The sequence below is a fragment of the Rhinoderma darwinii genome, chromosome 2 (assembly GCF_050947455.1).
Source record: "Rhinoderma darwinii isolate aRhiDar2 chromosome 2, aRhiDar2.hap1, whole genome shotgun sequence".
NCBI classification, from domain to species: domain Eukaryota; kingdom Metazoa; phylum Chordata; class Amphibia; order Anura; family Rhinodermatidae; genus Rhinoderma; species Rhinoderma darwinii.
Genome location: NC_134688.1, coordinates 9,336,220 through 9,359,022, shown reverse-complemented (window position 1 = coordinate 9,359,022; position 22,803 = coordinate 9,336,220). Strand labels below are relative to the sequence as shown.

At 46.5% G+C, this 22,803-nt stretch overlaps 1 protein-coding gene and 1 long non-coding RNA gene across 2 annotated transcripts in view; one reads left to right on the top strand and one right to left on the bottom strand.

Annotated features, from left to right (window-relative positions):
* The window catches only part of LOC142741692 (rho guanine nucleotide exchange factor 17-like), a 197,905-nt gene that overhangs the window by 73,451 nt on the left and 101,651 nt on the right, over positions 1-22,803 (bottom strand). The gene's annotated exons all lie outside the window — the stretch shown is intronic.
* LOC142740380 (uncharacterized) lies at positions 14,563-22,751 on the top strand. Its single transcript, XR_012880632.1, has 2 exons — positions 14,563-15,158; positions 22,430-22,751. It is a non-coding gene; the product is annotated as an uncharacterized LOC142740380 (long non-coding RNA).

Sequence of the window (22,803 nt, the reverse complement as noted above, 5' to 3'; positions counted from 1 at the left end):
CGGCCTTTGATTTTCTCGGCCGAATTGAGGCCGACATTTTATTTTTGCAAGAGACCAGGCTGACAGACTTGGCAGCCATACATAAAGCGAAAAAGGAGTGGAGGCGTGGACCATCTTATTGGTCTCTTGCGGCCGAGCCGGGTAGCGGGGTGGCGGTTCTTTTCACCGCATCGGTAGAATGCAGACGGGTTATTGAATTAGAAATGGGGAGGTGCCTGATCTTGGATGTCCTCATGAAGGGACAGGAGCTCAGGCTCATTAACATCTATGGTCCCCAAACCAGCTGGGACCGGAAAAGTCTCTTTATGAGGATCAAGCCCTATCTTTTTACGAGTCGGCAGGTGGTCTTTGGAGGGGACTTCAATGCTGCCACGAGGTCCCAAGATAGGGGAGGTTCCAGAGACAGGCTGACTTATGACTGTGTGGCCCTAAATAGGATAGCTAGTGAGGCTCGCCTGGTGGATGTCCACATCCGGCACACCCCAGGCCACGCGGGATTCACCTTTTATCGAGGTAGTTGTAGGTCTAGAATAGATAGGTTTTATTTAAAGGAGGATGCCATCTCTTCGGCAGTGTCCGTCGTTGAGGTGGAGTTCTCCGACCACTGTTTAATTTTATTTTCTCTGAATGTTGCAGAGACCCCCCGGATGGGAAGAGGCTTTTGGAGGCTCAATTCGTCTCTCTTGGAAGAAGCGGAGATAAGACGGTCCTTTGAGGATTTCTTTCAGAGCCAGGTACCATTACTGGATCTTTGTAGCAGTAAGTCGGAGTGGTGGGAGATGTTCAAAAAAAGGGTGGCGAGTTTCTTCCGCCAGCTCTCGAGCCTCAGGAGCCTGGACAGGTATCGCCTGTATCAGGGCCTGAGGAGGAAACTCGAGCATCTTGTCTCGACTGGAGGTGACCGCGAGGACATTTCCAGAGTGAAATCTTTGCTTAAGAGTTGCCAGTATGATAGACACGCATCTTTAGTTTTTGAGAGGGATTTTGGGAAGTACCGCTCGCCCGACCCCTACAAGAACTGCAAGATGTCAGTAAATAGTAAAGTGGTTTCAGGACTGATGGACAGTACAGGATCCCTGAAAAGGTCCAGATCAGGGATCTTGGAGGTCGTCAGATCCTTTTACTCGCACCTCTTGGGAAAGATGGATCTTGATCGGGATGCGATGTCGGCTTTCCTGGCTGAAACTGTCCCCGAACCAGGAGAAGACCCCTCTCTTGGTGTCTTGGCAGAGGCGATCAGGGAAGAGGAAGTGAGACTGGCGATTGAAGGGCTTGCCCTCAAGAAGTCGCCGGGTCCAGATGGCTTAACGTCTGAATTTTACAAGACCTTTAAGGACATTTTAGTTCCCCTGTTGACTGAGGTGTTGAATGAGTGTCTTTCCTCGGGCACTTTGCCGAAGTCAATGAGGAGGTCGGCCCTGATCATCCTGTCAAAGGGTAAAGACCCATCGCACATTGAGAATTGGCGTCCCATAGCGCTACTCAATGTGGACAGAAAGGTTCTGGCAAAGGTGCTGTTTAATCGGCTGGTGAAATTTGCACCCCGGCTCCTTTCGGGGGCTCAGCATTGCTCTGTTCCAGGCCGCAGCACGTTTAGCGCTGTACTCGGTGTCCGAAAGGCAGTGGAGCAGAGTAGGGCGGGCTGTTGGAAGGGGTACTTACTGTCCTTGGATCAGGCAAAAGCGTTTGATCACGAGTATCTCTGGTCGGTCCTTCTGAGGTATGGTCTGCCGGGGGGGTTTGTTGATTGGCTTAAGATCTTGTATGCAGGGGCAGAGAGTTTTCCGCTTGTGAACGGTTGGATTGGCCGCTCTTTTGAGGTTGGGTCTGGGGTTCGCCAGGGTTGCCCGCTGAGCCCGCTTTTATACGTGTTCGCGATTGACCCCTTCCTTAGGAGGGGAGATCGTTGACCGTTGGTGGGAGTCAGCATGGACTTGGCAGCCTCGGAAGCCACTCTGAGAGTGGTGGCGTATGCGGATGACGTCACCGTCTTTGTGTCCTCGAGAGGGGAGGCAGAGTGGGTGATATCTGAAGTTGACCGCTACTCGGAGGCATCCGGGTCCATGATCAACCAGGATAAGTGTAAGAGTCTCTGGCTGGGAGGGAGAGATCCTACCTTTGATCTCTCGGACACTCTTCCAGGGCCTCAGGAGTTTGTAAAAATTCTCGGCATCGAATTTGGCCAGGGGGATTACCCCAAACAAAATTGGGACAGCAGGCTAAAGATCGCCGCTCAGAAGGTCGACCAGTGGAAGGGTTGGTCTTTGACCCTCAGAGAAAGGGTCAACTTGATCAAAACTTACCTGCTCCCTTTGTTAATCTATTTGGGCAGTGTCTGCATCTTGCCAGAACCTCTCTGGACTCGGGTCTACAGCTTGTTCTTCCAGATGTTATGGGGGAATAGGCTGAACCTAGTCAAGAGGGAGGTGACATACCGTACGAGGAGACTAGGGGGGTTGTGTATGGTCAACCCTGTGGTATTCCTGGTTAATACCTTTGTAAAGATCAACATGTCAAGCCTCTGGCAAGAGAGGGCTCCTCCGTGGGTAGTCTCCTGCAGGGGGTGGTTTCGGCCTTTCTTCCAGGAATGGGAGACAGGAGGGCAAGTGAAGGACCTTCGCACGCCGCATGGGCATCTTCCGGCTTATGCTACCGTGGTTCTGAAAACAATTCGCCGGTGGGGTCTGGGGATGTGGGAGATCAGGACTCTGTCAAGGAGGCTCCTTGACAACAGGGTTCTGTTGACCCATTTCCAGAAGCCCCTGGCGCTCAGGGACTGCCCAAGTTGGGATCTGGAGGTTGGTTTGAGGGTTTTAAATTCTAGTAGGATCCCTTTAAAGTTTTGGGACTTGGCTTGGCGTTGCTTCCATGGGAAACTGTATGTGAGGGACAACTTGAAACACAGGAACCCTGAGGAAAGGGGTTGTCCCTGGGAGGAGTGTGGCGACGTGCTGGAAAGCATGGAGCACTTCCTGCTTCATTGTCCCCTCAATACAGGGGTCTACAGCAGGGTGGGTGCCTCCATTGATTGGCCTGGTCTGACCGGTCTCTCCTATGCGGAATGGGCCTATGGAACATTCAGACACCTGGGTGGTCGAGATCGGGGCACTTTATTCTTAGTCAGCTTAGCGGTCAGGTACGGCACGTGGAACGCACGGTGTTTTGTATCAACCACACAAAAAACCCTCCCGGAGGAAGAGGTGGTGAGGAACATTCTCGGTGACCTGGGGAAGGTTCGTTCTTTGGAGTTCGAGAGACTGGGCACGAGTAGGGCCTCCATGCTTTGGAGGGGTTTCTCCTTCAGCGTGCCCTAGTCTAGTCGTCTCTATTCCTGGTGAGGGGGCTAATGCTGCCACTGTAGCTTTGTGTTTTCGTTATAGTTGATGATGGATATAGGGCTTGCAGGTACCGAACCAGGGCCTTGTGGGTAGGATTTGTTAAGGATGTGTTATGTGTTATGTCAGGTAATGTATGCCATTGTACAGGCTGAGTCTTTACTTACTATATCTTGTAGAGTGGAGTATTTTTGTATAGATGTGAGGGGGTTAGGTGTTAGGTGGGGAGGGGGGAAAGGTGGGGAGGGGGGGGGGGTTCAAATAATAAGAAAAAGCCGGGCCCGATCGAAGAGACATTGAAGGATGGACGATGGTGTCGGTCGGAGCTTAAAGGTACGGACTTTGGACTGGACATTGGTCTTGAATTGGGTATAATGCAGTTGTTATTATAAATATATGTATGTTCAGTATTGTTTTGTATATATTGGTTACTAATTGGTATTCATATTGCGGATTTGTGGTTAAGAAAAATAAAATAAAAATAAAAATATAAAAAATTTAGTGAAAAAAAAAAAAGGGGGGGGGGTTATTTGCCGATGTTGTGTTTTCTCATGTAGGAATTTCTCATTTTTCCTTGGTTAATATTTTTTGATGGGCACATGGACCGGTTAGGGTCAGTTTTTGGTTTTATTGTGGTTTAACAATTTTATTTATTTTATTTTTTAGACTGTTACTGATTTTGTTCTTTTGAGGCGTCTGGATTGATGTTGTGACTATGAGTTTTGTGTATTTGTATTTATACTGATGTGAGTGATGTGCGGATGATGAGAGTGATGTGTGGATGATGAGAGTGATGTGTGGATGATGTGAGTGATGTGTGGATGATGTGAGTTATAATACAGAAGACTGAGTGCTGGTAGGAATGTGATCTGGACCAGAGAGGAGGCGGCCGAGATTGATAATGTGTTTAGAACTTGTTCATTTTGTGTTGGTTTTTGACCCGTGTATTGTATGTGCGGATTTATGGCATGTGTATGTTTGTTAACATTTATTAAAAAGATGAGAAGTGGTACTGTGCAGTGTATATATATACAGAATAATACAGATACTGGGAATTACACCCAGTATACAGGACAGGAGAAGTGATACTGTGCAGTGTATATATATACAGAATAATACAGATACTGAGAATTACACCCAGTATACAGGACAGGAGAGGTGGTACTGTGCAGTGTATATATATATATATACAGAATAATACAGATACTGAGAATTACACCCAGTATACAGGACAGGAGAAGTGGTACTGTGCAGTGTATATATATACAGAATAATACAGATACTGAGAATTACACCCAGTATACAGGACAGGAGAAGTGATACTGTGCAGTGTATATATATACAGAATAATACAGATACTGAGAATTACACCCAGTATACAGGACAGGAGAGGTGGTACTGTGCAGTGTATATATACAGAATAATACAGATACTGAGAATTACACCCAGTATACAGGACAGGAGAAGTGATACTGTGCAGTGTATATATATACAGAATAATACAGATACTGAGAATTACACCCAGTATACAGGACAGGAGAGGTGGTACTGTGCAGTGTATATATATATACAGAATAATACAGATACTGAGAATTACACCCAGTATACAGGACAGGAGAAGTGGTACTGTGCAGTGTCCATATATACAGAATAATACAGATACTGAGAATTACACCCAGTATACAGGACAGGAGAAGTGGTACTGTGCAGTGTCCATATATACAGAATAATACAGATACTGAGAATTACACCCAGTATACAGGACAGGAGAAGTGATACTGTGCAGTGTCCATATATACAGAATAATACAGATACTGAGAATTACACCCAGTATACAGGACAGGAGAAGTGGTACTGTGCAGTGACCATATATACAGAATAATACAGATACTGAGAATTACACCCAGTATACAGGACAGGAGAAGTGGTACTGTGCAGTGTATATACAGAATAATACAGATACTGAGAATTACACCCAGTATACAGGACAGGAGAAGTGGTGCTGTGCAGTGTATATATATATATACAGAATAATACAGATACTGAGAATTACACCCAGTATACAGGACAGGAGAAGTATTACTGTGCAGTGTCCATATATACAGAATAATACAGATACTGAGAATTACACCCAGTATACAGGACAGGAGAAGTGGTACTGTGCAGTGTCCATATATACAGAATAATACAGATACTGAGAATTACACCCAGTATACAGGACAGGAGAAGTGGTACTGTGCAGTGTATATACAGAATAATACAGATACTGAGAATTACACCCAGTATACAGGACAGGAGAAGTGGTACTGTGCAGTGTCCATATATACAGAATAATACAGATACTGAGAATTACACCCAGTATACAGGACAGGAGAAGTGGTACTGTGCAGTGTCCATATATTTAGAATAATACAGATACTGAGAATTACACCCAGTATACAGGACAGGAGAAGTGGTACTGTGCAGTGTATATATATACAGAATAATACAGATACTGGGAATTACACCCAGTATACAGGACAGGAGAAGTGATACTGTGCAGTGTATATATATACAGAATAATACAGATACTGAGAATTACACCCAGTATACAGGACAGGAGAGGTGGTACTGTGCAGTGTATATATATATATATACAGAATAATACAGATACTGAGAATTACACCCAGTATACAGGACAGGAGAAGTGGTACTGTGCAGTGTATATATATACAGAATAATACAGATACTGAGAATTACACCCAGTATACAGGACAGGAGAAGTGATACTGTGCAGTGTATATATATACAGAATAATACAGATACTGAGAATTACACCCAGTATACAGGACAGGAGAGGTGGTACTGTGCAGTGTATATATATATACAGAATAATACAGATACTGAGAATTACACCCAGTATACAGGACAGGAGAAGTGGTACTGTGCAGTGTCCATATATACAGAATAATACAGATACTGAGAATTACACCCAGTATACAGGACAGGAGAAGTGGTACTGTGCAGTGTCCATATATACAGAATAATACAGATACTGAGAATTACACCCAGTATACAGGACAGGAGAAGTGATACTGTGCAGTGTCCATATATACAGAATAATACAGATACTGAGAATTACACCCAGTATACAGGACAGGAGAAGTGGTACTGTGCAGTGACCATATATACAGAATAATACAGATACTGAGAATTACACCCAGTATACAGGACAGGAGAAGTGGTACTGTGCAGTGTATATACAGAATAATACAGATACTGAGAATTACACCCAGTATACAGGACAGGAGAAGTGGTGCTGTGCAGTGTATATATATATATACAGAATAATACAGATACTGAGAATTACACCCAGTATACAGGACAGGAGAAGTATTACTGTGCAGTGTCCATATATACAGAATAATACAGATACTGAGAATTACACCCAGTATACAGGACAGGAGAAGTGGTACTGTGCAGTGTCCATATATACAGAATAATACAGATACTGAGAATTACACCCAGTATACAGGACAGGAGAAGTGGTACTGTGCAGTGTATATACAGAATAATACAGATACTGAGAATTACACCCAGTATACAGGACAGGAGAAGTGGTACTGTGCAGTGTCCATATATACAGAATAATACAGATACTGAGAATTACACCCAGTATACAGGACAGGAGAAGTGGTACTGTGCAGTGACCATATATACAGAATAATACAGATACTGAGAATTACACCCAGTATACAGGACAGGAGAAGTGGTACTGTGCAGTGTATATACAGAATAATACAGATACTGAGAATTACACCCAGTATACAGGACAGGAGAAGTGGTGCTGTGCAGTGTATATATATATATACAGAATAATACAGATACTGAGAATTACACCCAGTATACAGGACAGGAGAAGTATTACTGTGCAGTGTCCATATATACAGAATAATACAGATACTGAGAATTACACCCAGTATACAGGACAGGAGAAGTGGTACTGTGCAGTGTCCATATATACAGAATAATACAGATACTGAGAATTACACCCAGTATACAGGACAGGAGAAGTGGTACTGTGCAGTGTATATACAGAATAATACAGATACTGAGAATTACACCCAGTATACAGGACAGGAGAAGTGGTACTGTGCAGTGTCCATATATACAGAATAATACAGATACTGAGAATTACACCCAGTATACAGGACAGGAGAAGTGGTACTGTGCAGTGTCCATATATTTAGAATAATACAGATACTGAGAATTACACCCAGTATACAGGACAGGAGAAGTGGTACTGCGCAGTGTCCATATATACAGAATAATACAGATACTGAGAATTACACCCAGTATACAGGACAGGAAAAGTGGTACTGTGCAGTGTCCATATATACAGAATAATACAGATACTGAGAATTACACCCAGTATACAGGACAGGACAAGTGGTACTGTGCAGTGTATATATATATACAGAATAATACAGATACTGAGAATTACACCCAGTATACAGGACAGGAGAAGTGGTACTGTGCAGTGTTCATATATACAGAATAATACAGATACTGAGAATTACACCCAGTATACAGGACAGGAGAAGTGGTACTGTGCAGTGTTCATATATACAGAATAATACAGATACTGAGAATTACACCCAGTATACAGGACAGGAGAAGTGGTACTGTGCAGTGTCTATATACAGAATAATACAGATACTGAGAATTACACCCAGTATACAGGACAGGAGAAGTGGTACTGTGCAGTGTCTATATACAGAATAATACAGATACTGAGAATTACACCCAGTATACAGGACAGGAGGAGTGGTACTATGCAGTGTATATATATACAGAATAATACAGATACTGAGAATTACACCCAGTATACAGGACAGGAGAAGTGGTACTGTGCAGTGTATATATACAGAATAATACAGATAGTGAGAATTACACCCAGTATACAGGACAGGAGTAGTGGTACTGTGCAGTGTATATATATACAGAATAATACAGATACTGAGAATTACACCCAGTATACAGGACAGGAGAAGTGATACTGTGCAGTGTATATATACAGAATAATACACATACTGAGAATTACACCCAGTATACAGGACAGGAGAAGTGGTACTGTGCAGTGTATATATACAGAATAATACAGATACTGAGAATTACACCCAGTATACAGGACAGGAGGAGTGGTACTGTGCAGTGTATATATACAGAATAATACAGATACTGAGAATTACACCCAGTATACAGGACAGGAGAAGATACGGAGACTCAGCAAGTATATACCAGTAGCATTGGGCAGTATTAATATATACTCAGGAGAAGTCGTACTCTGCACTTGTCATACTGTATACGGCTAAACACATTCACCAAATAACCGCAGGGAAGTTGTGCTGTGCTTACCAGATTGGGCCTACAGATCAAATGAATAAATCTGTTACATAAATATTACTAGGAAACGGTCTCCAAAAACGGTGGAATTCTTATTTTTCCTCGAAAACCGCGGGACCGTCCTCGTCTGCACCTCTATTATAAGGGGATTACAAGACCCCGAAACACCAAAATCATTTATCTCGCCAATTTCCCTGCTATCTATTCAAAACCACATTGCTTATTATTGACGCAAGTACAATCATGTCTTCTACTCTAGTCACAACCAAAGCTGCACTCACAATTCCGCAGGCCGTTAGCTCCCAGGTTGCATGACCTGGCATCTTACTGTTGCACTCCCTGCTGGTTCAGTGTCTGGACATCTCATGCTGTGGGGCAATGTCGTTCCAATTGGGGCTATAAGCAGAGGGGCTTTGGATGCAACTGCTGTCCTGAAATACGGCTGATGTCTGTCTATAACGCCTCACGCACGCGGCCGCGCCTGTAATCATGGTCCCCTGGCGGCGCGTGGCAACGCTTCTGTAATTACGGTAGCTCCCATAGACTTCTAATTACGGTCGTGTGCATGAGGCCATAGGACATGTCTTTTGCGGAGGCTTTCTACGTCCCGGAATTATATGGGGTGCCCGTGGTGAATAGAAATGAATTGGCTCGCAATTACGGATGAATTCTACGGTTGTGTGCAACATTTCCAATCATTTCTTGTGGGTTTTGTAACTGTTTTCTTTAAAAAAAAACAAAAAAAAAAAAACAGCACCACCCCTGTCTACAGGTTGTATGTGGTATTGCAGCTCAGACTAATCTACTTCAATCGAGCTGAGCTGTAGTACCACAGACAACCTGTGAACACAGGTGGTGCTGTTTCTGAAAGAAGGCAGCCCTGTTATTCTAATGCTGTGCGTCTTGCCCCCAGGACGTTGCATGGGCAGCATTTGTGTAAAGCCCCCGACTATGTATAGCACGCGTTCACACGAGGGAATTAAAGGGTCATTCCATCTATCGCCTATTCACAGGAGGAGGCGTTGCAATTGTATCCAGCTGAGGGTTTGTTACAATGTATCCAGTCTAGACCATCCCCTGTTGCACAAACCTCCCTCCTGTACTGATAGTTTGTTACAATGTATCAGTCTGGGAGTCCAGGCGGTTTATCTCCATGGATAACATTGTAACAAAACTCTCAGTGAGGGTATCAGCTTCTTGATGTAAACCAGAATGGTTCTATTCACTGACAGCAAGCAGAGATTTGGCAAACAGTGGGAAAAAAATGGACAAAAGTCTATTAGGGAGTTACATAACTCTACATTACACTGCTTGTAGCCAGACTTCATTCATTCCAGGCGGACCCTGCAGAGGCATCACCCAACTTCCCCAGACCCCTGAACGGCACAGCTGGCACTCCCCGCTTCTGCAGCACCACGTCTGTCACTGAGGAGCCCGGGGCAGCCACGTCAGAGCTGTCAGGACTGTCACTCAGCTTCGGGGTGACATCTAGTCCTCGGTGTTAAAATCTGGGGCCCCGAGCATCACTATAGGGGCCCCGAGCATCACTATAGGGGCCCCGAGCATCACTATAGGGGCCCCGAGCATCACTATAGGGGCCCCGAGCATCACTATAGGGGCCCCGAGCATCACTATAGGGGCCTCGAGCATCACTATAGGGGCCCCGAGCATCACTATAGGGGCCCCGAGCATCACTATAGGGGCCCCGAGCATCACTATAGGGGCCCCGAGCATCACTATAGGGGCCCGTTGCTGTTGGGGGGGGGGTTTGTTTATTTACATACATCTCGTCCATACTGGCAGCCGCCCATGGATGTAAACATTCCCCTCCCCCACATCGCCGCCCTGTAGGGCATTGCGCCCCCTGCTGCATCCTGGTGGCGCCCCCCCTCCATTCATCACCTCAGTGTTGCCGTGCGCAGATCCATCGCCGCCGGCCGCGTCCTTCTCCGTCATCTCCTCCGCACTGTCCCCCGGCGACGCTTCTGCGCTGTCTCCCATCTCTCTCATGTCCTCCAGCGCGATGGTGAACTGGGCGAGCGTCCTCACCATCTGCAGCATGCGGGGTCCTCGGGGTTTCACCGACGCTCAACAGCGATAAGTCAGAGCGGCCGAGACCAGCGGATAAAAAGAACGGGGAAAAAAGACGCGGCGTTTTCCCTTCCACCCATGAAAAAAAAATTCAAAAACGTTCTGATTGGAAAGACGCGTTGTGGTGAATGCCCGGATGATGCAGCTCTGCCTGCCCGGATGATGGAGCTCTGCCTGCCCGGATGATGGAGCTGTGACTGCCCGGATGATGCAGCTGTGACTGCCCGGATGATGCAGCTGTGACTGCCCGGATGATGCAGCTGTGACTGCCGCCGCTGCTCTCCCTCTGACAGGTGCGCTGCTTCTGTCTACCACTCTCATTAACAGCAGCGGAGAGACACTGAACAGACAGAAGCAATCACAGCCAGAGCAGATGAGGATTAGCAGGGGCTGTACACAGGTGGACACATCTGCTGCAGCGTATTGGGAATCCAGATGTAGCAGAGCCGAGCACGTTGTGTGGTACCGGTGATATCACAACGCCTTAACTGTGGTTTTACATAGGACCGCTGGTAAACCTACTAATTTTTTGCTAATGCCCCGCCCATTTATGTAGGACACGCCCAGTTGAATCCCAAGTAGTACATATGACCCCTTCAGCAGACCCCATAATGAATACAGACCACACCCCTAACTAATAACAGCGTTGCGATTTCTCTTCCTCACACTATGGATAGGAAATGTCACAGTCTTGAATGTTCCAACTCTCAGACAATAGTAAGCGATCTGATCGCTCTGATCAATTTTGATTTTTATTGATATAATTAATAATTGTTACAATATATTTGTTATATGTCCATGGCTGACCCGATGAGCCAGTCCTGAAGAGATAAAAAATAAACTCGGCTCTGCTACATCTGTACGGACTCAGATTAGATCTATGCCGATCCATCTCTACTACAATCAACAGATCAGACCAGGATTCAGATTTTTCTGACTGTTCGGTCTCATGCACAAGAAGGTGTTTTTGCATCCGCAATTCATCCGCAAAAATGCGACTGAATTGCGGACCCGTTCACTTCTATGGGCCCGTGCACACAGCTGTGGTTTCCACGGTCCGTGCATTGGCCGGGAGCCCGGACTGCAAAAGAATAGGACAAGTCATTATACGGGCCGGGCTCATTTAGATCAATGTGTGCTCGGTCCGTGAATTGCGGATGACACTCAGCGGCCGTCCGTGCTGTAAACATGGACCGTGCTCATAATCACAGTACGTGATTACGGGTACGGCCGGCCACGAACAGCCACCCGCGTTTGCCTCCCAACTTTCAAGTATCACAAGGAGGGACAACCGATGTGGCGGGCGTAGCGCGCTGTCGCAATTTTTTGTTTTTTAAGCCACGCCTCTAATCCCATCCTCGCCCATACACACCCAGTTCAGCCCACACAGTATAAAGCTCCCATAGATGCACCCACACAGTATGATGCCCACACAGATGCCCCCATACAGTATAATGCCCCCAAAGCTGCCCCTAGTGCCAGTGCCCACATATAAACTGCCAGTGCCCATGTAAATAGTGCCCCTATATAGAGCCACACACACACCCCTTGAAGATAGGGCCACTCCCCCTGTGGATAGCGCCATTGGGACTCTCTCTAGGAACGGAATCCCCAGCCAGAGCATAGTCTGGGGATTCCGCTCCTAGAGGGAAGCCCTGATGTCACTGTCCATATATGGACAGTGACGTCAGTGGCTACTCCTTGAACAGAATCCACTCTGCAGACTCTGGCCGGGGATTCCGCTCCATATATGGACAGTGACCTCATGGGTTTCCTCTAGTAGCGGAATCATCGGCCATGGGGATTCCGCTCAATCAGTAGCCACTGATGTCACTGTCCATATATTAAAGTAGCGCTGTGCCTGGTTTAGCCCTCGGCGGTGAGCGGGGGAGCTCCCTCTGCTCCTCCACTCTGAACTAATTCTGAAGCAGGGAGCTGAAGTTTCCCTGCTTCAGTATTGGGTTCAAGTGTATCTGCTTCCTGAGGATATAGTTGACAGCAAACATAACCCCAGCTGCCCGGGACAGCGCCTGAAATCTGGGACTGTCCCACACTGAATCCGGGACGGTTGGAAGGTATGGGACAAGTCCTATTTATTTACGGAAGATTTCTACGGCCTGGACACCTTCCTGTTAATATATGGGACGGTGTCCGTCGGCCATAGAAATGAATGGGTCATGTGCACGGGGCCTAAGTTAACACTTCATGTCATATATTTAGTGTCCGCTGGCTCCCAATTATCTCTCTGGCTGCAGGATCTCACAGCTCACCACTGCCCCTGCTGGTTCAGTGTCTGTAAAACACCTGTCTGCTGTAATGCATTGTGGGAGATGTAGTGCTTACACCAGCTACCACATAATGACTGGCCATCATTACAGTGCAGTGTGCTACGGTATATGATAAATTTATCAGCAAACTTCCAACAATGGGCAGGAATCTGAATTGTGAATGCAGCTCTGGTTGTGACTGGAGTAGATTGGTAAAATGAGGATAGATCCTGGGCTTGTAGGTGAATGAGCCCCATTGTTTACTGCAGAGATTGATTTTATATTCCTATAATGGCGCGGTGGGCGGATCATGGCGTGTAGACGCAGTGAGAGGGCGCGGGGTTAATATAAAGCAGCCACCACAGAGCAGGATTTTAGCGCAGCGACATGAAAGACGCAGCAAGAGTGCAGGGAACGGCAGAGCAAAACTCCAGCTGCACCGTCGCCCACCTTCTCCTCAGGAGCAGCTCAGATCCAGAAATATCACCGTTAAATATTCACCTTCCACGGTCGTCAACAATTCAACCGCTATTGTGGTGCCCGCCTTCAGATATTCACACAAAGTAACGGCTGATCAGCTGCGAGGAGGGGTGTTCTGATTTTATCCAAATAAAGACTAATTCCTGTTTGGCTAAAAATCTGAACAGACCTAATATTTCTCACAGCTGAGGGTTTGTTACATTGTATCCAGTCTAGACAATCCTGTGAGGTAAGCAGCAGCAGTACAAATCTTTCTCCTGTTCTGGTAGTTTGCTACAATGTATCAGTGGAGATAAAATATAGACCAGACTGTTAAGCTCGCAGAGGATTGTCTAGACTGGATACATTGTAACAAACCATCAGCTGTGAGAACTATTAGGTCAGAAAGGGTTTTCATCTACTGAACATAAATAAGGACTGTTCCCAGTCACTGACAGCAAGCAGAAATCTTAAAAATGGAGGGGAAATGAAACACAAAGTATATTACAAGGTTGAAGATGCAGATTTCCCTTTTCTACAGCGACTGTTCTCTGTTGTCAGCCTTTATTTATTTTTTTTTATTTTTTTTAAATCCCCCCCCTCTCATGGCTTTCATAGAATAGGGTGGTCTGGTTGGCAACACATGGGTTATAAGTGGCCCATTTCTGGACATTTTTCAGGGTCCTACTTTATTGAGCCCGGCAGTCACTCATTTTTGTGTCTTTAAATATTCTATTCTGCCATTTCTAGTTGTCAAAACACATATCATCCAGCTTTCCACAGCCCCTGAGCTCCATATGACTGCACAGACATAGACATACATTCCACTCCCCATAACCTCACTCCTGCTTGACTGTGTCAGTCTTCACTGCCCTTCTGGCATTCTCTTCATGTTCTAGTTCCTGCTCTGAGAGGGGAGCGCTGCAGTCCACGGAATTGTGGCAGGACACAGAAGAAAAAGTAAGAAGAAGCCAAATACGCTGTGACAGGATACAGGTTCTGCGATCTAGGAGAATCGATCATTATCAAATCTGGATTCTTTGCCGTTAACCACACGAAGAGTAAAACAGATGAAAGTGAAGCCGTCAGTTGCGTAATTCTTCTCCGGTGCCAACCCAAGTTAAGAGTCTGTTGCCAAATCAAGGCTCCACCCCCTGCATCACATGACTCGTTTGAAGTGTTCCAGGATAAGACCTGCGCAGGAGAACGCTCGTCTCTTAAACCCATATGTATATATATCAGCGCCATATACGCCAGGATCATTGCTGAAGTAGGCGACCTATGGCCCTCCAGAAGAGAACTACAAGTCTCATCATCCTGGGACTTGTGATACTCCGGGCAGCGATTGTCTCAGTCATCACAACCCACTTCAGCTGTTTCCAGATCCATTCTAAGGCTCAGTTCACACGTAGCGCGAATACTGCGGATTTTCTTGCAGAAGATCAGCGGCGTAATCCAGTAGCAGCAGAGGGGATCGCAGCGATTAAATCTTATACCTACCCAGAATTCTGTTTCTTCCTCCCATGTGACCGCTGCAGCCAATCACAGGCCACTGTCGCATGGGATGGGACGTCATCTCAGGAGCGCGGGCTGCAGGACGTCAGAGGGACACGTCGCCACGGTAAGTGTCCATTTTTTTTCGGTGCAGTTTTCCGCAGCGGACATTCCGGACGGAAAACTGCACCACAATTTGGTGTGTTTTTTAGTCCGGAATTCCCTGCTGCTCACAGGGCGAATACTCTGTGTGCTTTTACGCAGCATATCCGCCCTGTGTGAACGTAGCCTAAGGGGTATGTGCGCACGGCTTATTTTTGGCTGTTTTTCGGGCCAAAAACGTCCGGAAAATTGGAAGCAGAACGCCTCCAAACATCTGCTTGTTGATTTGAATGGGAAATACGGCGTTCTGTTCCGATGGGGCGTATTTTTACGCGGCCGTTTTGAAAAATGGCTCCTTAAAAAAACGCCAGCCTAAAAGAAATGCGTGTCCCTTCTTGAGCCGTTTTTCATTGACTGTAGAAAAAATGCTCCAAAAACGCAGTGAAAAATGTGAGTCGCTAAAACGACGGCTGAAAGTTAAAAGCGGTTTTCCCTTGTAAATTATTAGGCAGATGTTTGGAGGCGTTTATCCTCCGTATTTTTAGCCGTTTTTCAGGGCTTTTACTGGCCGAAAAACGCCTGGAAATTAGCCGTGTGAACATACCCCGGTGACCCCGCTTGTGCCCTTAGAATTGGGGTCAGATTGTCTTATAATCTCATTAACAATAAACATAACATAGCAGAGCTGATCCTGCGCTGTGTAGACTTTCGTTAGTGAACGCGTCTGTAGGTTCCAGGGTCTAATAATGAAGAGAGACACCTAGTGGAGAGTTCAGGTACAGCACATAGTGTTTCGGGTATCCATCAGACCCTGTTGACACTGAGTTTTTTTAGGCAGATTTTGACCGGCCGTCAGAACATTTGCTGTGTTTTTCGCTGCGTTTTTTCGGCCGTGGCCATTGAGCGCTTTCTCTGCCCTACATTGATGTCAATGCGAAGTCAGACACGGAAACGCCTGAAGAAAGGGCATGTCGCTTCTTCACCTGTCATTGAACTCAATGGGAGGCGATTTTTGGCGTGTTTTTTTTTGGCGCAGTTTCCGCATCAAAAACAGCTCTAAAATACTCCGTGTCAACTGGCTACATGGCGACTCTAGACCAAAACTTCAATGTGTTATCAGGCTGCATCGGAGTAAGGAAAGTTTATATGGCCGCATTGCGATACCCGCAGGACAACGGTCAACTTTATATTTCTTGCAACCATCGTGCCGCGGTCTCTGCAACCTGTGTCGCGGTCAAAGTCGCCGTCTTGCCCCAGCTAAAGGCTCTGTACGCTCTTGTGTCATTGATTGCTATTTGACACCCTCCATGATGGACCCCTTATGGAATAGGGGTGTGGCAATTTCTGCGGCAGTAAAATCACAGCACGACGCAACTCTCCACGGACACACTTGGACTATAAATCTAATCCCATAACCATAACTCCCAACATTTACATTCCGATAGGTGAGACACTTGATCCTTAATCCATCGGAAATGAAACAAAACATCCCACTTTGATGCAAATTTACATAAACCACTCCCACTTTGTGATCCATTTGCCGGACAATCCCAAGAAAAACGGGACGGTTGGCAGGTATACCATAACTCTCAACATGTGATTCCAAAACTACAACGTCCATTTACATTCCAATAAAAAGAAACGTTTTAGGATAAAAGGTGAATGAACTTTATATATGACAACATACAAGGCTGCGGGGAGGCGCATCCTGTCCCATGTTTAACCTGACCCCCCATGACGCTACGGCAGGAGCACGCATAGGAGAGAGGTTGCGCCATACCAAGATATAAATGTGGCCCCTACAGATCTTGAGCCCGTTTATTTATTTTCCCACTTCTACTTATTTTTATTGCAAAGCAGAATTATTTCTCGTACTGTGATCTCAAGAACCGACTGAACGAAACGCTCCTAAACAAGTCTGTGTAGCATGGAAAAGCAATCTCTTCTATAGCAAACATAACTTCCTGTGACCACTGCTGTAAATTGTGGTCACCCAGACAGGAAGTCAGGAGGTTGCCAGGCAACAAGGATTTAAAAGCTAAGAAGTCGTCTATGGATATATAATAATATTCAAAGTGTGTATATATGGAAGTCAATTGTTAGAATTTAAAGGCGTCTGTTAACTCTCCAGATCCTCTACACTACACCACACAGGAGAGCTGACAGCTCCTCTATACAACATTACACAGGAGAACTGACAGCTCCTCTATACAACACCACACAGGAGAGCTGACAGCTCCTCTATACTACACCACACAGGAGAGCTGACAGCTCCTCTATACTACACCACACAGGAGAGCTGACAGCTCCTCTATACTACACCACACAGGAGAGCCGACAGCTCCTCTATACTACACCACACAGGAGAGCTGACAGCTCCTCTATACTACACCACACAGGAGAGCTGACAGCTCCTCTATACTACACCACACAGGAGAGCTGACAGCTCCTCTATACTACACCACACAGGAGAGCTGACAGCTCCTCTATACTACACCACACAGGAGAACTGACAGATCCTCTATACTACACCACACAGGAGAGCTGACAGCTCCTCTATACAACATTACACAGGAGAACTGACAGCTCCTCTATACTACACCACACAGGAGAGCTGACAGCTCCTCTATACTACACCACACAGGAGAGCTGACAGCTCCTCTATACTACACCACACAGGAGAGCTGACAGCTCCTCTATACTACACCACACAGGAGAGCTGACAGATCCTCTATACTACACCACACAGGAGAGCTGACAGCTCCTCTATACTACACCACACAGGAGAGCTGATAGCTCCTCTATACTACACCACACAGGAGAGCTGACAGCTCCTCTATACTACACCACACAGGAGAGCTGACAGATCCTCTATACTACACCACACAGGAGAGCTGACAGATCCTCTATACTACACCACACAGGAGAGCTGACAGCTCCTCTATACTACACCACACAGGAGAGCTGACAGCTCCTCTATACTACACCACACAGGAGAGCTGACAGATCCTCTATACTACACCACATAGTTCAGCTGACAGATCCTCTATACTACACCACACAGGAGAGCTGACAGCTCCTCTATACTACACCACACAGGAGAGCTGACAGTTCCTCTATACTACACCACACAGGAGAGCTGATAGCTCCTCTATACTACACCACACAGGAGAGCCGATAGCTCCTCTATACTACACCACACAGGAGAGCCGACAGATCCTCTATACTACACCACACAGGAGAGCCGACAGCTCCTCTATACTATACCACACAGGAGAGCTGACAGATCCTCTATACTACACCACACAGGAGAACTGACAGATCCTCTATACTACACCACACAGGAGAGCTGACAGATCCTCTATACTACACCACACAGGAGAGATGTCTGATCCTCTAGACTACACCACACAGGAGAGCTGACAGCTCCTCTATACTACACCACACAGGAGAACTGACAGATCCTTTATACTACACCACACAGGAGAGCTGACAGATCCTCTATACTACACCACACAGGAGAACCGACAGCTCCTCTATACTACACCACACAGGAGAGCTGACAGCTCCTCTATGCTACATAACAGGAGAGATGACAGATCCTCTATACTACACCACACAGGAGAGCTGACAGATCCTCTATACTACACCACACAGGAGAGCTGACAGCTCCTCTATACTACACCACACAGGAGAGCTGACAGATCCTCTATACTACACCACACAGGAGAGCCGACAGCTCCTCTATACTAGACCACACAGGAGAGCTGACAGCCCTCTATACTACACCACACAGGAGAGCCGACAGCTCCCCTATACTACACCACACAGGAGAGCTGTCTGATCCTCTATACTACACCACACAGGAGAGCTGACAGATCCTCTATACTACACCACACAGGAGAGCTGACAGATCCTCTATACTACACCACACAGGAGAGCTGACAGCCCTCTATACTACACCACACAGGAGAGCTGTCTGATCCTCTATACTACACCACACAGGAGAACTGACAGCTCCTCTATACTACACCACACAGGAGAACTGACAGCTCCTCTATACTACACCGCACAGGAGAACTGACAGATCCTCTATACTACACCACACGGGAGAGCTGACAGATCCTCTATACTACACCACACAGTAGAGCTGACAGATCCTCTATACTACACCACACAGGAGAACTGACAGCTCCTCTATACTACACCACACAGGAGAGCTGACAGTTCCTCTATACTACACCACACAGGAGAGCTGACAGTTCCTCTATACTACACCACACAGGAGAACTAACAGCTCCTTTATACTACACCACACAGGAGAGCGGACAGCTCCTCTATACTACACCACACAGGAGAGCTGACAGCTCCTCTATACTACACCACACAGGAGAGCTGACAGCTCCTCTATACTACACCACACAGGAGAGCTGACAGCCCTCTATACTACACCACACAGGAGAGCTGAAGGCTCCTCTATACTACATCACACAGGAGAACTGAAGGCTCCTCTATACTACATCACACAGGAGAGCTGACAGATCCTCTATACTACACCACACAGGAGAGCTGACAGATCCTCTATACTACACCACACAGGAGAGCTGACAGCTCCTCTATACTACACCACACAGGAGAACTGACAGCTCCTCTATACTACACCACACAGGAGAGCCGACAGATCCTCTGTACTACACCACACAGGAGAGCCGACAGCTTCTCTATACTACGCCACACAGGAGAGCTGACAGATCCTCTATACTACACCACACAGGAGAGCTGACAGCTCCTCTATACTACACCACACAGGAGAGCTGACAGATCCTCTATACTACACCACACAGGAGAGCTGTCTGATCCTCTATACTACACCACACAGGAGAGCTGACAGATCCTCTATACTACACCGCACAGGAGAGCTGACAGATCCTCTATACTACACCACACAGGAGAGCTGTCTGATCCTCTATACTACACCACACAGGAGAGCTGACAGATCCTCTATACTACACCACACAGGAGAGCTGACAGATCCTCTATACTACACCACACAGGAGAGCTGACAGCCCTCTATACTACACCACACAGGAGAGCTGTCTGATCCTCTATACTACACCACACAGGAGAACTGACAGCTCCTCTATACTACACCACACAGGAGAACTGACAGCTCCTCTATACTACACCGCACAGGAGAACTGACAGATCCTCTATACTACACCACACGGGAGAGCTGACAGATCCTCTATACTACACCACACAGTAGAGCTGACAGATCCTCTATACTACACCACACAGGAGAACTGACAGCTCCTCTATACTACACCACACAGGAGAGCTGACAGTTCCTCTATACTACACCACACAGGAGAGCTGACAGTTCCTCTATACTACACCACACAGGAGAACTAACAGCTCCTTTATACTACACCACACAGGAGAGCGGACAGCTCCTCTATACTACACCACACAGGAGAGCTGACAGATCCTCTATACTACACCACACAGGAGAGCTGACAGCTCCTCTATACTACACCACACAGGAGAGCTGAAGGCTCCTCTATACTACATCACACAGGAGAACTGAAGGCTCCTCTATACTACATCACACAGGAGAGCTGACAGATCCTCTATACTACACCACACAGGAGAGCTGACAGCTCCTTTATACTACACCACACAGGAGAGCTGAAGGCTCCTCTATACTACATCACACAGGAGAACTGAAGGCTCCTCTATACTACATCACACAGGAGAGCTGACAGATCCTCTATACTACACCACACAGGAGAGCTGACAGATCCTCTATACTACACCACACAGGAGAGCTGACAGCTCCTCTATACTACACCACACAGGAGAACTGACAGCTCCTCTATACTACACCACACAGGAGAGCTGACAGATCCTCTATACTACACCACACAGGAGAACTGACAGCTCCTCTATACTACACCACACAGGAGAGCCGACAGATCCTCTATACTACACCACACAGGAGAGCCGACAGATCCTCTATACTACACCACACAGGAGAGCCGACAGCTCCTCTATACTACACCACACAGGAGAGCCGACAGCTCCTCTATACTACACCACACAGGAGAGCCGACAGCTCCTCTATACTACACCACACAGGAGAGCCGACAGCTCCTCTATACTACACCACACAGGAGAGCCGACAGCTCCTCTATACTACACCACACAGGAGAGCCGACAGCTCCTCTATACTACACCACACAGGAGAGCCGACAGCTCCTCTATACTACATCACACAGGAGAGCTGACAGATCCTCTATACTACACCACACAGGAGAGCTGACAGCTCCTCTATACTACACCACACAGGAGAGCCGACAGCTCCTCTATACTACACCACACAGGAGAGCTGACAGCTCCTCTATACTACACCACACAGGAGAGCTGACAGATCCTCTATACTACACCACACAGGAGAGCTGACAGATCCTCTATACTACACCACACAGGAGAGCTGACAGCTCCTCTATACTACACCACACAGGAGAGCTGACAGCTCCTCTATACTACACCACACAGGAGAGCCGACAGCTCCTCTATACTACACCAAACAGGAGAGCTGACAGATCCTCTATACTACACCACACAGGAGAGCTGACAGATCCTCTATACTACACCACACAGGAGAGCTGACAGATCCTCTATACTACACCACACAGGAGAGCTGACAGCTCCTCTATACTACACCACACAGGAGAGCTGACAGCTCCTCTATACTACACCACACAGGAGAGCCGACAGCTCCTCTATACTACACCAAACAGGAGAGCTGACAGATCCTCTATACTACACCACACAGGAGAGCTGACAGATCCTCTATACTACACCACACAGGAGAGCTGACAGATCCTCTATACTACACCACACAGGAGAGCTGACAGATCCTCTATACTACACCACACAGGAGAGCTGACAGGTGCCCTTTAATGTAGAATGAAAAGTTTAGCAATATACTTTAATATACGTTTTATTTCAATTTAACACTATTTTAAAGAACTCATCCTGTTGTTAGTTTATAGAGACATTATTATGTATGTCAAGCGTCTGATTCTGGCCATGATAATGTGTTAGACTGCAGTGAGCCATGTACAAATTATGAGAGGGGGTTTTGCTTTTTTGGAACAAGCTGTGCAGTACAGCAAGCAGAGATCTTGGAAATAGTGTGGAATTAAAACACACAGTATATTACAAAGTTGTAGAATGTTCCATTATATAAGTCAGGACGAGCCCTTTAAATATCATTTCTTTCATATTTAGATCATCTAGGGCACCAGAGATGACAATCCGTTCCTTATCTAGGTAGCGGCTCAGAAGTGGTCCCCCCTAGAAAGCACTATTTACGGTCAACACCAAGTCAGGATCCTCCAAAACACGTAGAAGCAATGACCTTCCACTAATTTAATGACTGACCCTGGAAAATAATGATCTGAAGATCAAAGCGAGAGGTAAACAAAACTCGGGGAGATCATCACAGAAAATGAGGTTCCCCAACGGCAAATCCCAGGACACGTAGAAGAACTGCCAGCGACAAAGCTCTGCCCTTAATGGGGGTTGCAAATAAAGCTAAATCATTGTATAATTTAAGGTTTTGATATAGCCTGTGCTTTAAATCGTCACCTATTTTCAAGATC